The 13,019-nt window shown below is 42.4% G+C and overlaps 1 protein-coding gene across 2 annotated transcripts in view; it reads left to right on the top strand.

Moving 5' to 3' along the window:
* Nucleotides 1-238: 238 nt before the first annotated feature.
* Nucleotides 239-13,019, top strand: part of LOC112553346 (growth hormone secretagogue receptor type 1-like) — a 55,246-nt gene continuing 42,465 nt past the window's right edge. Inside the window, exon 1 of one of the 2 annotated variants that reach the window (XM_025220498.1) lies at nucleotides 239-567. The gene's annotated coding sequence lies outside the window, so the exon portion shown is untranslated. Of the gene's footprint in view, nucleotides 568-9,475; nucleotides 10,515-13,019 lie in introns of those variants that run through there. The other variant, XM_025220497.1, reaches the window with a different exon arrangement.

Below are 13,019 nucleotides of genomic sequence, written 5' to 3'. Positions count from 1 at the left end.
AAATACGATAGCATAAAAACATAAAAAGTAAGCAAAAAATTTCCCTTAGAAAATACTGAATTGAAAATAAATGAAAACAAGTGAAGAACAAATAATATTTTTAACAGTGTTTTTATAAGGAGACCTTGTTATTAAAGTCGTGCTGAGTGAGTGTTATGTTTGGGGAGCTGTTACAAGTCTTACAACGTCTTTGGAACAACGTGTCCCTAAGGAAGCCACTGGTCTAGGGTCGGGGAGCATCCCTGACAATGTTTGTTGTTGACGGGTCTGTGCAGGAGGAAATCCGAAGACGCCCCGCGCACCGAGCTCACAGCCTCCCAACTCTATTTGCATTTCGATTTGTGGCGCCGCCTCTCCACGGGCAACAACTGCAGCTGGCCTGCGGGGATGCACAGGGGGCGCTGCCAGACGTCATCCGCTGCTGTGCGCAACGGTGCTGCACCTCGAATCCTGCTGCACGTCACGTGACTACAGGTGGCAGCAGGCGGACTGCTGCTTGCTGACCCTCGCCTCCGTGATTTCTGGAGATCGCGCGGTCAAAGCCCGTGAAACGCCGCCGTCACACAGGTAAGCTTTTTTTTCTGTGACGACCACCCGACACTCACACCTGTTGTTGCTGTCAGGCAACTTTCACTCAAGGGGAGATGAGTGGGGGTCATCAAAGTGTCATCACTCAGTTAATGGCAGATGAGGCTGTCATCAAAGTGTTGTTTTCTCTTCTCCTTTCATCTGATGTGCAGGTAGAGAATGCAAGAGGTCAGATGAATGTTCCTCTCAATTTTTATATTTTATTTTTGTCTGTAGCAACCCGCTTCGGTAATACATTTAAAGACAGAAATATACCGGAACTTATTTATATGTAAACAGACAAATGAGAAAGAAAAGTATAAATATATATAAAGTATATTTCCTCTTACTAATTAACAGGGGGAGAGGTGAGGAGGGATGGTGTAGTGGGGCCCGTCGCTGTAGATGTTTTTCGGTTTCTTTTAAACAGAAGCAAAAGAGAAGGAATCACGAAGAAAAAATAAATAAAAGCTATAAAGTGTAGGCTTCACCACTACTAGAGTTATTGCTATCTCGAATAATTGTACCCAGATATTGTTATTGCCAGTCGAAATTTAATTTTTAGGCATACTGTATATTCTTGAAAAATGATAAATGATTACAATTAATGTCTAACGATGGGGTCGGGAAAGGTCGTCTGCCAAGGAGTGCTGGCTTTCGGCGGCCCTGCTAATTAATCGAAAAGTACTTAACAGAAAACTGTAAAAAATATATCAAGCAAATTAAATGAAAATTAAAAACGAAAAGGAAATACTTGGCAGTGAATCTGTTGAGTGCAAAGAAGAACGTTAACTGAGGGCGAGAAGGAGAGGAGAAGGCCTCACTGGGTTACTTGTCCACGGAGTTACAATAATTACTGGTAGAAAAACGGAATATTATTTCTCGGAACCCAGAAGTACTGGCTTTTGCGAACCACAAATATTACTCCTGTTGATGCTTGTATAAGAAAGAAGTATGTAATGAAGTCATTACCACAGTATTTAGCTAATTGTCTTAAAGAACGAGTCGTGTCGAGTGTTCTGTGCCGCCAGCCAATAGAAGCCCACACTCGTTCTCACGCGCATCTCGGTCGCGCATCTGTATCCCTTGTTTGGTTTCTATTTTGAGTATTTTGTTTATTAAAAAAAGTCAATATTTACTGATTGAAGTGAAAGTGACCTGTGAAATGACACTGCCTCCAAGCATGCATTTGTAAATAAACAAGGAAAGATGGCAACAATCTGCAAATCCTTCAGGTCTGCACGTGGTAGTCAGTACCTGGGTGGGTCCGCACGTTTACAGGTAGACAAAGGAGATGATGACCATATGCAGCTTCCTTGCCACTTTTAGCAGGGGACATACCAGATGTTTATTTGTCTACCTCCAGATGTTTTAAAAAGTATAAAAGCAGCGAGGCCTACAAAAGTTGCAGTGCACATCCTGTGTTTGACGACTTCCGGCAAGTTATGCTCATTCATGCACATGAGAAAATGCTCGGGAATACTTTTATTTACTGGTGTCATCCTGCACTGCTTGTTGATGGTTTGGGGTTGTTTTTAGCGTTAAAACGTTTTTTCCATCTGTTGCTTTGCAACAAACAAAATTTTAGAAAATCGTCTAGCTCGAATGTTGTTCAGTCTAGCCCGGTTTCTGGTCACAAAATAATTGTCCACTGCTTTTTTATTCCTTCTGCGTGAACTATGTTCACTTGTTCCTCCGCTGACAGTGAACTTGGCACAGACACACAACTCCTCGCTGGCGGGTTAACTCGAAGAAGTCAGTTAAAAAGCTCTTGTTTATCATGAGCAGTGTAGCTGACTGCTTCAGGTCAGTCTTCCAGTCTATCATCTGGACGTGCACCAGCCACCCCGATCAGAAGGGAATGTGTCCCACCCTTGTCTATCAGAGCTCCACGGAGCGAGCAGAATGATTGAAACAGATTCATGTTCACTCCCCAAGCATACAAAGTCTAGGCATTCACTCATTATACATCCCATCTCAGTGATGTTCCAGCAAAGACCACCCGCCCACCCGCCTTGCGGAGGAGACGCAGCCGGGGGATAGGGTAGACTATAGGGTAGACTGGTGTTTGCTTCTTACAAAACCCACGAGCACCGCGGGAACTGAGAAACTTATTACAACCCTCTCTCACACTGCTGGCGATGTTTATTTTCAATTTCACTTCATCATCTTGATCGAAAACTTCCACATGACCTACGATATTGATTAAAGTTATTCTTGCTTTAATGCCAGACTAGTACAACCAAACATATTTCAGTTTAAATCAATTTTAATTAAACTATAAAACATTTATAACAGAAGGCATCCTTCACTGCATTCATCTGCCACCCTGCATTCGTTGGTCCATCCGTCTTGGCCTCCTTATTTCTCCCCAAAGAATTCAATGCTTGGACATTTCCGAGTGAAGGGGCTCAGTAATACCCTGGTAATAAAATATGATGCCTGCAGGAGCACACCAAAGTGCAATACCCTCCCGCTATCGTCCTTTGGTCGTAAAGAAGTGAAAACATCGTCTCACTCCTCGACAGAAATAACTACATTCAAGAAACTTTTTTAGAAAGAGATAGCTAGGCGTTTATTAAGAGGTGCTTTATGAGAACACCATTTATGATGCGGCAGGGTGAGAATGTTTATGAGGAGGTAGTTCTGAATTCAGTTCGCGGGAGAAAGTGGCTTTCGAGCTCACGTGGCGCTTGTATCCAGAGTAGTTTGTGGATTCTCTGTCTCCTGGTTGTTGGCCGTCAAAGTCCTTGGTGTACAATTGCAAAACAACCCTCAGGACTCGATAGGTCAGACATGTCATTATGTCACCAGTAATAAGCAATCTAATAAGCAGCACATTGTCGCGGGATGGGGGGACTTGTGTCAAAACACACTTTCGTTTCTCACTGTTTCTGTCTAGAGGCAGCAGAAGCACTCACACAAATGCAAATATTGTTATTACAAGCATAAGATTTACACTTAACATCATTGCACCCTTTTCAAAGCTCTCCTCCTGGACAACATGCTCGCGACAGGAAGAGGCTTCGGACCAATACATCCAGCGCTGGATGCAAATAAACAAGAACGAGATCGGCAGCTTCACGACCACAACTCAGAATCAACTATCCGATGACAAACAACCACAAAAGTCACTTTAGTGTTCCGCTGGTTGACGGCAACAACTGACGTCCTCTGGCCACATGCTGGAGTTGGTCATTTAGTCCGTAGATGTGTGTAGATGAAAGGTTAGAATCCGGAACAGGATAATCCATTGGTAAAAACATTGCTGTAAAACTTCGTTAGCCCGTTGGTAATTTAATGTGCAAATATCAATATTTTGAAAGAACCCTGCAGGACGCCTTAGAGTCTTTTGAGACAATCTGGAAGTTCTGCGAAGATGGATGATCTTTGTATTGATGGGATCCACACCATCGGCTGCTTTATCCTACAAGTCAGACTGACTAATAGGATCCTGATGGGATCCACACCATCGGCTGCTTTAACCTACAAGTCAGACTAATAGGATCCTGATGGGATCCACACCATCGGCTGCTTTATCCTACAAGTCAGACTGACTAATAGGATCCCTTGGTGGGAACCCAGTCACCGGCGCATCTTTCGTGAAGCACGACAGGACGCAAAGCGCATGTCTAAGTGCACTGAGGCCAAAGGTCAGTGAGTGACCACAGACAGGGCTCTCTGTCTGCCAGCGTGCGTGAGCTAGTAAAGTTCTTCACGCTAGATTACTCAGAATATTTTGGAACCAAAATGGAATGCCATACAAAAAAAGAATATTTTTTTCAGAACCGACGAAAAAAACAAATCCTGTATTGCATGACTAAACAAATCAGCAGCTAACAACTTTCACATGCTTTTCCTAAAAAAAAATATTTTCAAAATAAAGATGAATAAGAAGAAACAGAGGCATGCTCGCACGCAGCAGCTATAGGTAGAGAGAGAGAGAAGTTGAACGAAATAGTAAAGGAAAAAGCAGTTAAATGAAAGTCGCGGTTTTGGAACGTGAACAGACATCCGCGGCGATGACAAGAAATCCAGACTCAAGCCGACATGTCATTCTGTCGAGGGCTTTAAAGGAGGCAAGAGAAGCGCGCTCGGCAAGTTCCGAGGTTTTAGACCGCCATTCTAATCAAGCTCGCAACAGGCACTGAAGGACAGGCACAGAACGCAAGTCTTGCTGTTTTCTTCCAGAAAAAAACTACCTCCGCTTTTCATATTGACCTCCCTTGGAAGCTTACCTCCCTTCTTCTGCTCATCCTCCTCCCCCTGTCCTCCCGAGCCTGCAATGCTCCAGCGTTCGTGCTCTTGAAGGCAAGCATCTCATGTAATCTTCTTAGGGTGGCGTGCTCTTTGGTATCACACTTTGTCGCCAGGCCATCAGGATATTCTCTGGCCGCAGTAATTCGTTCCGCACGAACAGATCGCGGCTCCATGCGAGGTCTAATATAATTTTCAAAGAGAACATTACTCTTCTGTTGCACCGAAACGCTTGTGATTGATGTCGGTGATAATGTGTGTGGGTCGGGTTCATTCCTCATTATTAGTGTCATGCACATCGTGTTAATGCCGGAGTATTAGTGCCACGAATATCGTGTTCATGTTGGGCACGAACATTACTACTCATGCATGAACATTACTGCCATGATGTTCATGTTTGACACGTTTCACCAACAGATTGTGTTGAAGCACTCATGTTCTGAACCTCCAGCTCATACTCTCTCTGAACACCATGTTTGGCTTTCTTTATTTTCATTGTGCGTTTTTCAAGAACAGATGTTAGATGCCTATCTCTCCATCTGGACTCCTACTGCAAGATTGTAAAGTTCTAGAAACTTTTGTTTGTAAAAGTAATTAAATCTTAGCTTTTAACAAAATTGATTAATTAACTTTCATGTACTGGAATACAGTTCCCAGAAGATCTGACAGCAATGAAAGCCTTGGCGGAGAAGGAGGTAAAACAAGTGAAAAATGTTATCGTTGACGACGACAATAATTTGTTTAAATCCACACAGGAATGATTCTATCGTCTGACCTGACCTGAAGGTTGTCTTAGTTCATTTGGCAAACAATTGTCTGGCCACTTCCGTGGTGGCAGCGCCACAAAGATTCTATTTTACTAAGGTTTTATTCCACAGTCATGTGATGCTCGTAGTCATGTGATCCTCCCACTTTGTCGCTTCCCTTGTCTGCAGTTTCTGGAGCTCAGCAGACAGTAGGACGCTTCTTACGAAGCCTTATGTTGTCTCCCCTTCTTGAAGAGTTTCGCCCCCTCGGGCAAACAAGCGGAAGACTACTGGCCAGACGCTTTTCCTGAAAGTCTAGACGTCGATCCCATGCTCTTTCAGGTTGTTCTGGAAATGGAGTTTGTTGTTCTGAACGCCTTTCATTTTAATGGAAAGTCCGGATAGTGGGGGCCAGATGCTGTGATTGAGTTTCGCGGACTGGTCTTCCCCTGATGATGCACTTGCAGTACTTTAGAGATTTGCTTAATATTTCGGTCACTTGGACTAAAAGTTTTAAATGAGATGAATTTTTCACACTCACGTGCACAATAGATATTTCTTGTGTGGGTGGACGTTGTGTAGTTTCGTGTGGACTGTGCACAGGGAAAGAAACAACATTTGTTGCCATAGGTCTTCATTTTTTTATATAATTAAACCGTTGCCACACCTCGAAAGAAGACAATGTTCATTAACAGGCGATTTCTTCAAGAAATATAAATAGAAAACGATTTAATGCATATATACTGACGACTGTCTGGAGCCTTGTTATCACAGATATTGTCATAGGAACCATCGAATCTCCAAGGCTAGGAAAAGAGCAGCGGTCTGACCTCCCCTGTCCATCAGCATCATCAATCATCATCAAGCAGTTCCAGACGTTCTCTAGTGAGCAACACTGTATCTTCATGGCCTCGAGAGTTCTCGTTCAGCGGCCAGAGAACTAATGATGTCTGCCCTCGACATCGTCTATTGACTCATTGTTTCCCGCTGTCTTCATGTCTGCTTTCCGACCAGCATCTTCTCTTCATTCATTGTTTCCTGCTGTCAGGTTTGCTGCGACTGCTTGTACCTGCCGAGTCTTTGATCTCCTGATTTTCTTTATCTCTTCATGCCTTCCTTCCGCTTTCCCTTCTTGCTGGTACTTTACATGTAAAGTCGCTTGTAGTCGGCAATAAGCTGCTTCACTCTCTTAAGTAAACTGAGAAGGAGGTATTGAGAAAATGCGGCTTACATTAGGCAACAAAAAAGAAACTGAGCAAAACATTCTAAAAGCTGATTTGTCTCTGTTATCAAAGGTTGAAATATTGCGAAATATGGTCTTTAATGTCGTCTAGTTGTCAGCTTTGAATATTTTAGAAAATCTCACAGGAGGGAGAGGGTACAGAACTTGTGTATCTTTGAAAGTTTCAAATGCATTTCAAATATTCCTCCCTGGGGTAAAAAAGAAAAAAAGCTACACGAGCAGATGTTAAAAATATTCTGTTTAAACAAGTGGGTGAATGCTCTTTTTATTTCTGTACAGACGAGTTCGAGCGTGTTCGATCCAGATTGATATCTCATTAGGGATTACTCAGGCCTTTGAGAGAGTCTGACAAAAGTAAGGCGCAGTGCCCCGATTTCCTTACGATGGGGTCACGAGAAAAGCCGAGATTATAATTATTGTGTTGACTTGTGTGCAACTTCACTGTGTGAACTTTCATTTTGGTTTTTTTGTGGCTGCTAATTGAATTTTATTGGTGTACTTTTATGTACAATTTCGGCGCATTGAGCGTTTCTCCATGAAACGGATTTTGCGCGTTATAAGACCCCATCATCATCATCATCATACTTTCACTTTGTGGCAGAAATTGCAGTTTCTGAACTGCCCGGTAATGCCTGTGGTTAAACCGTTGGTTAAAATGTTGTGCAAAATATTATAAAAGATAATCTTGTAAATTACAAATTTGTTGGAAGTACAAAACTTTGTTTACTACAAAACTAAATTCATAAACCATAAATAAATTTTGAATCCTTGTCCACTCTCGCCTCACCACCCGGTTGTCATCCAGCACAAGCTTAGTTTTTTTAATTTTGGTTTTCTCTCCTTGATTCAGTTTTGATTGAGTACAGGTATAATGCCAAACAGGACATGGATGTGGAGTGTACGAGAGTTTGGCTGAGGAAATACTCTTGTCGCCTTGCAGCTGGAGTGTGGATCTGCTCTTTCCGTTTGCAGATACCCCGGGGAGCCGCTTCAAGAGACATAATGGGTTCTGTTAGCACATCATTTCACAACCCCCGAGCCTCTGAGGATTTATTTTATTTGAGCAGAATGCTAGGAGCAGGATACCCAGAAGCTAAACCTGGTGATCACCACAGCCGTCTTTCATTTCTGAGCCATTGTGGGAAGATGCTTTGCCTGACTAGGGGATTGCATCTGCCCCCGATACCCACTTAAACATCGTCGCTTTGCCGGCAGTAATGGAGACGAGTAGCGGCAGGTGGTGGTGGTGGTGGTGGTGGTGATGCTGGTGGTGGTTGTAGCTTCGTCGACATGTGAGCGGCTCAGCAGTAGATGTTGTTTGACTGTCAGTTTGTAAAACAACGCAGTCGTCCAGCTCTCACGCCCAGGGCATGAAACCATCCAACTCTTGTCCCACAAATCGTAAAGAAGTGTGATAAACAGGAGATAGAAAGAAAAAATAACGCAAAGAGGAAGCGTAGAATTGCCCCAAGTGTGAAGAGCATGCGGTCCTTCCCTCTGTGCACATACAAACTCAAACACACCTCAACTCATTTACATACACTCACGCATACAAACGCTCACACACACACGTACACACATACTCATATGCACAAACACACAACACACACTTGCACTCACACACACAAACTCGCGCGCGTTGTGTACAGCTATCTGTCGCTACACCGGGCCCTTGATTGTTTACTTTTTCTTTCCATTTTCTCCTTTTTTTCAAACTTTGAGGCTTGACATTTAACGCAAGAGGAATTTCACGAAGAGTGTATTTAATGTTTTAGAGGAGCACAAAATTTAATTGCATTCTGCAGTTCAGATTACACATTTTAAATTGCCTGTGGGATGTTTTTGGCTTTTGCAAATTCATGTTCCGTAACGATTAAGTCAATCACGAAAAATCTGCCAAGAAATAATTCGTCTGGTTTTCCTTTTGTGTCTTATTTTTCTTCATTCCAAGAGTCGATGAAATTCTAAAAGAAGATACTTGCATTAAACCATACAAGCCCATCCTACAAAGCCGATTTGTGTAGAGTGAAAGCAATTATCTAATAGAATTATTCCTTAACCTTGTTTTAGCTGAACTGTAAAATCTTTTACAGCTACAACAGTACTTTTACAACATATTAAAACTAAATGATTATCATCACACATTTTGAAACGGACGATTTCATACATAACAAAAATGTGTATACCTGATTCAAAAATATTTGTCTCTTACAAAAGATATTTGGCTGGAAGATGCGGAGAGAATGCTGCATAAAACAGAAACAGCATGAGATACTGTATAATTTTATAGGAAAATTGTGCAACTCGGGAAGAAGAAAACGAAAGACGAATACTGGGACAAAACTGGATGCTAATATCCAGGTTGACCAGGGACATTAGTTGCTTGCACTGAGGACATCATTTTGTAGGAGGTGTCCTTAGTGTCTTTCAATGCACAGCCTGCGCCTTGTCCTCCAGTGTATCAACTGATTTCGTTTGCAAATTTACGTTTGGTCGTAAAAGTGGAAAATTTCCGAGTATCCACACAAGAAATGCTTCTTATCCGATTATTCTCGCCAGGGATGTCATCACGAGACCCGCTGTCACCCACTCTGTCTCCTCTCGTCCTCTTCTCGTCCTTCTCGTCCTCTTCTCGTCTTACTTCCAGCTGACGACCCGCTTGACAAACGCTGCCGAAAAGAATATTTTTTTCATCAGCTCTCTGTTGCAGAAAGTTTTGTGTCAAGTGACTCAAAGTTCGATTCCTCGTTCACTTGAGGCCAGTTTTCTCACTAATTAGTCGTCAGTCCGTTCCTACAGGTCAATGTCTTCAGGGATTATGGGCCGCGAGATGATTTGATAATCAAGAGTTAAACTAATTAGCTAGAACAGAACAGTAGCTTTTGAAATTCCGTTTTTCTTTCGTTAAAAGGCGTTTATTTGTAGTGGAGGTAACTGAGGGGGAGGGACACTTTAACCAAATACAATTTGTGTTGTATTAGGAAAGTTTTACGAGGTTTGTGCAACAAAGTACATTTGGGGCCAGTGTATGTTCAAACTATCACATAACCAGTAAACACCCACACGACAGCTTGCTTGTAAAGTGTGGAAAGGTTAACTATGCTAACTAGCCCCAGGGATAGCGAACTGCAAATACTCGTGGCGTCTCGGCCGGAGTATGCGAAGGCGTAGCGCAGCCTTCTGTCTTCATCGCCTGGGTTGATAAATCGGGTAACCCCTGCAGCTGGGTGGGCCGGGAGGGGAGCATGCTACCAGGACACGAGGTTTCTACCCACACCTTCTCACCACCACTGTATTGCGTTTGATTTGTTTAGTTAGCAAAGTCCGGGCCCTGTCGGCCCCCAAGCGCTGGAAGTCTGTAAGGTGAGCTCATTAGGGCATCAGGGCAATGAGTCCCGTGTAGGATGCGAGGCAACCATTGTGCCTTGCGTGCCAGACTCGGATGCTGCCCTGCCACTGATGTGCTGCTAGGAAGTACACTCAGCTGCGGGTCTTATGGTCTGCAACCCGAAAAAAAGCAGTTAACCGTGGGAGTCGTTCGCTCTTCGCTGTTATTGCTTCCGAAAGTAAAAAGTCTCAAGCGGAGAAGGATGGGCGGAAGGAGTGGAAAGCAGCGCTGGCTGTGAAAGCCAAAAACTGTGAGCATCCTCTGTTAGGACCGCCTGACATTGCTGCTTCGAATTTCTCATGCAAAGGAACAGGTTCGACTAATTTCTCTTTGCAGCTTTCTTTATCTCATTGTTTATAAGTGCGTAGTTTAGTTTTTCTTTCCCATCTTTCCTTCTAATCTTTTCTTTCTTTCATTGTTTGGTTTCTTATTTTTTATCTTTTTTTTTTGTTTTTCTTTTCTGTCCTTCTAACCTCTCCTTTCGTTTTTTTTTATTCTTTCTTTAATATTCTTGCTTTTTGTTTTTCCCATTTATTTTTTGTTTGCGTTCTATTCTTAATTCTTTTTTGCGTATTTTTCTTTCTTTGGTTCTGTTGTTTTTTCTTTCTCTCTGACTGGCTAGTTGGCTGTGTCGATGCTGTGATGAATGTCGCCGGGCAGAAGAGTCATCTGTCAAGCTTCTCTCATCCACTACCCGCTTCCTACCAATTGTCTGTCTGACATTCCCTAAATGCCGCGTGTAACTATCCAGTTTTTAGTGAAACAATACAATGCAGATGGTTTTAATCGATCAGCAAAAGATACCAGAGGTTGGTGTCATCAAGAAAATGCAAATCGACAAGCGAATCAGGTTTAAAGGACAGCGAAATACCACGATTGCATCACCTGTAGAAACAAATCTCTAAACACAGATTAAAGTTCCTCGGAACCAATTCAAGGAAAAGAGCTAAAGGTTATTTTCTTTTTGATCCATTTGAGTTAACTGCATCAAATCTTCTGGTTTGTTTTTCACTTTAATGATTGACTTCTGGTTAATTTGAAAAGTCTTCCAATGTGTATAAACGGACTTGAACTGTGCATTTAATTCCGCCCTGACAGTTTGTGAAGTTTACTTTTTAACATTGTTAGTCACAAATGTGTGATAGTGCACTGAGGTAAACAACTATCTGATTATGTTTCACAGTTACAGGCAGCCAGCACGTTCATAAGTTTAAAAAAAAACATCTCTCACAAATCCAAAGAGAAAAACCAACCAAACACCAGCAAGTCACAGGTCCACACTTCCCTACTATTAAATATTAAAGCTGATGCGAGAATTCTCAGTTTTGTTTTTGTGGTTTTTTTGTTTTTGGCTATCGCCACTCTGGGCTCACTGTGGTGTGGTTGCTGTTGATGATGTACAAGGTTCTAATCGTGAAATGATGCAGCAGTCGGTGTCTCGCTGACGTATTATTCGCATTTAGTTGGAGGACGTGGCGAGGGCGTGAAGGTGTGACTTTGTGTGGGTTCAGAGTCAGGCTTCCTCGGGCTTTATCCCAGTCTGTATCCGCACATCAAAGGTGTGAGAGCTTTCCTTTGAAATAGGAAGGATGCCGAGCGCAGGCGAGCAGAAGAAACAAAAACATAATGCGATCCTCAGTGATGTGTTTACGCGCCATTAGTAAGTAGCTGCGATGCCACTCAGTGTGAGGGTGATGAAGACATTAACGATAAATCATTTTACAGCCACCCCACAACTTTATCTCCGGCTAGTAAAACCTCGAAGGATGATTTCTCTTTCTTCTCTCACCTTTTTCGTTTTTCTTTTTGTCTCTGGCAGGAAGGTTTTTTTTTTTTCGCTACATCTTTCTCTGAATGGTTCTTTCATTCTGTCTCAACAGATCCTTTCTATCTCTCTCGACAGATCTCTTAACAAGTTTATCTCTCGACATATATCTCAAACAGTATTCTGTAAAAAGACTTGACATACTGACTCTTGCAGTCTCTCATTCAGGCAAGGTGGAGTTGGAGCTGTTGGCAGTGTGCTGACACCTGCGCCATGTCACCTGTTGATGACACTCAGCATCTCTCCCTCTCTCGACGTTTTCGTTTTACTTTCATCCTTCCATACCTTTTTGCACATTTTCTGTGCCTTTGTATTTTTTTTACACATTAAAGTAATACAATGTGTGAGAAATCTCTCGAATATCTAAAGCAATTAATTTTAGTACTGACCTCCATGTGAGGTATTCCGGGGAGAATATCTTCAACTAGGAGCGTGCCCTTTGAACCCACGTCCCTTCCCGCACAGGATTGTGTCAGGATGCTGTCTCTGACTCCTAACTTAATCAACGATGAGGTCAAGTCTTCTGAAGGGCTAGCGACTGTGCCAGTATGATTTGGTGATATTAATAATATATATCTATATGAGCTGATGCGAAACCTCCAGAGCGCAACAAAAAACAAGCTTTATAGCTCCGCTGAAGATGAGAAAGAGATTAGAAAGCGGAAATTATCTCAATAAACATCTTATCTACACTTTCACAAAAATCTGTTCCAAACGGAACTAATTAGTGTCAGGCTTCCTGCTGCAAGAAGAACAAACTTTTAATCAGCTTTGCTGTACATGACTTTGTAAGAAACGTGTAATGGTTTCTGACTGATTCCACATTTTTATTGTCTTCGCATCCTACGGCTCAAATGGCTGAGAAAAACACCAGTTCACAGTTTTTCTGTTTCATATTTCCCAGTCTTTAAAATATTTTCAAAAAATCTATTTTAATCAGTTTCCCCACATTTGTTTTAGAAGACGACTGATGACATTTTTTTATGTAATTGC

The sequence above is a fragment of the Pomacea canaliculata genome, linkage group LG12, assembly GCF_003073045.1.
Source record: "Pomacea canaliculata isolate SZHN2017 linkage group LG12, ASM307304v1, whole genome shotgun sequence".
NCBI classification, from domain to species: domain Eukaryota; kingdom Metazoa; phylum Mollusca; class Gastropoda; order Architaenioglossa; family Ampullariidae; genus Pomacea; species Pomacea canaliculata.
The sequence above is the reverse complement of the archived record's forward strand: the minus strand, read 5'-3'. Positions and strand labels throughout refer to the sequence as shown.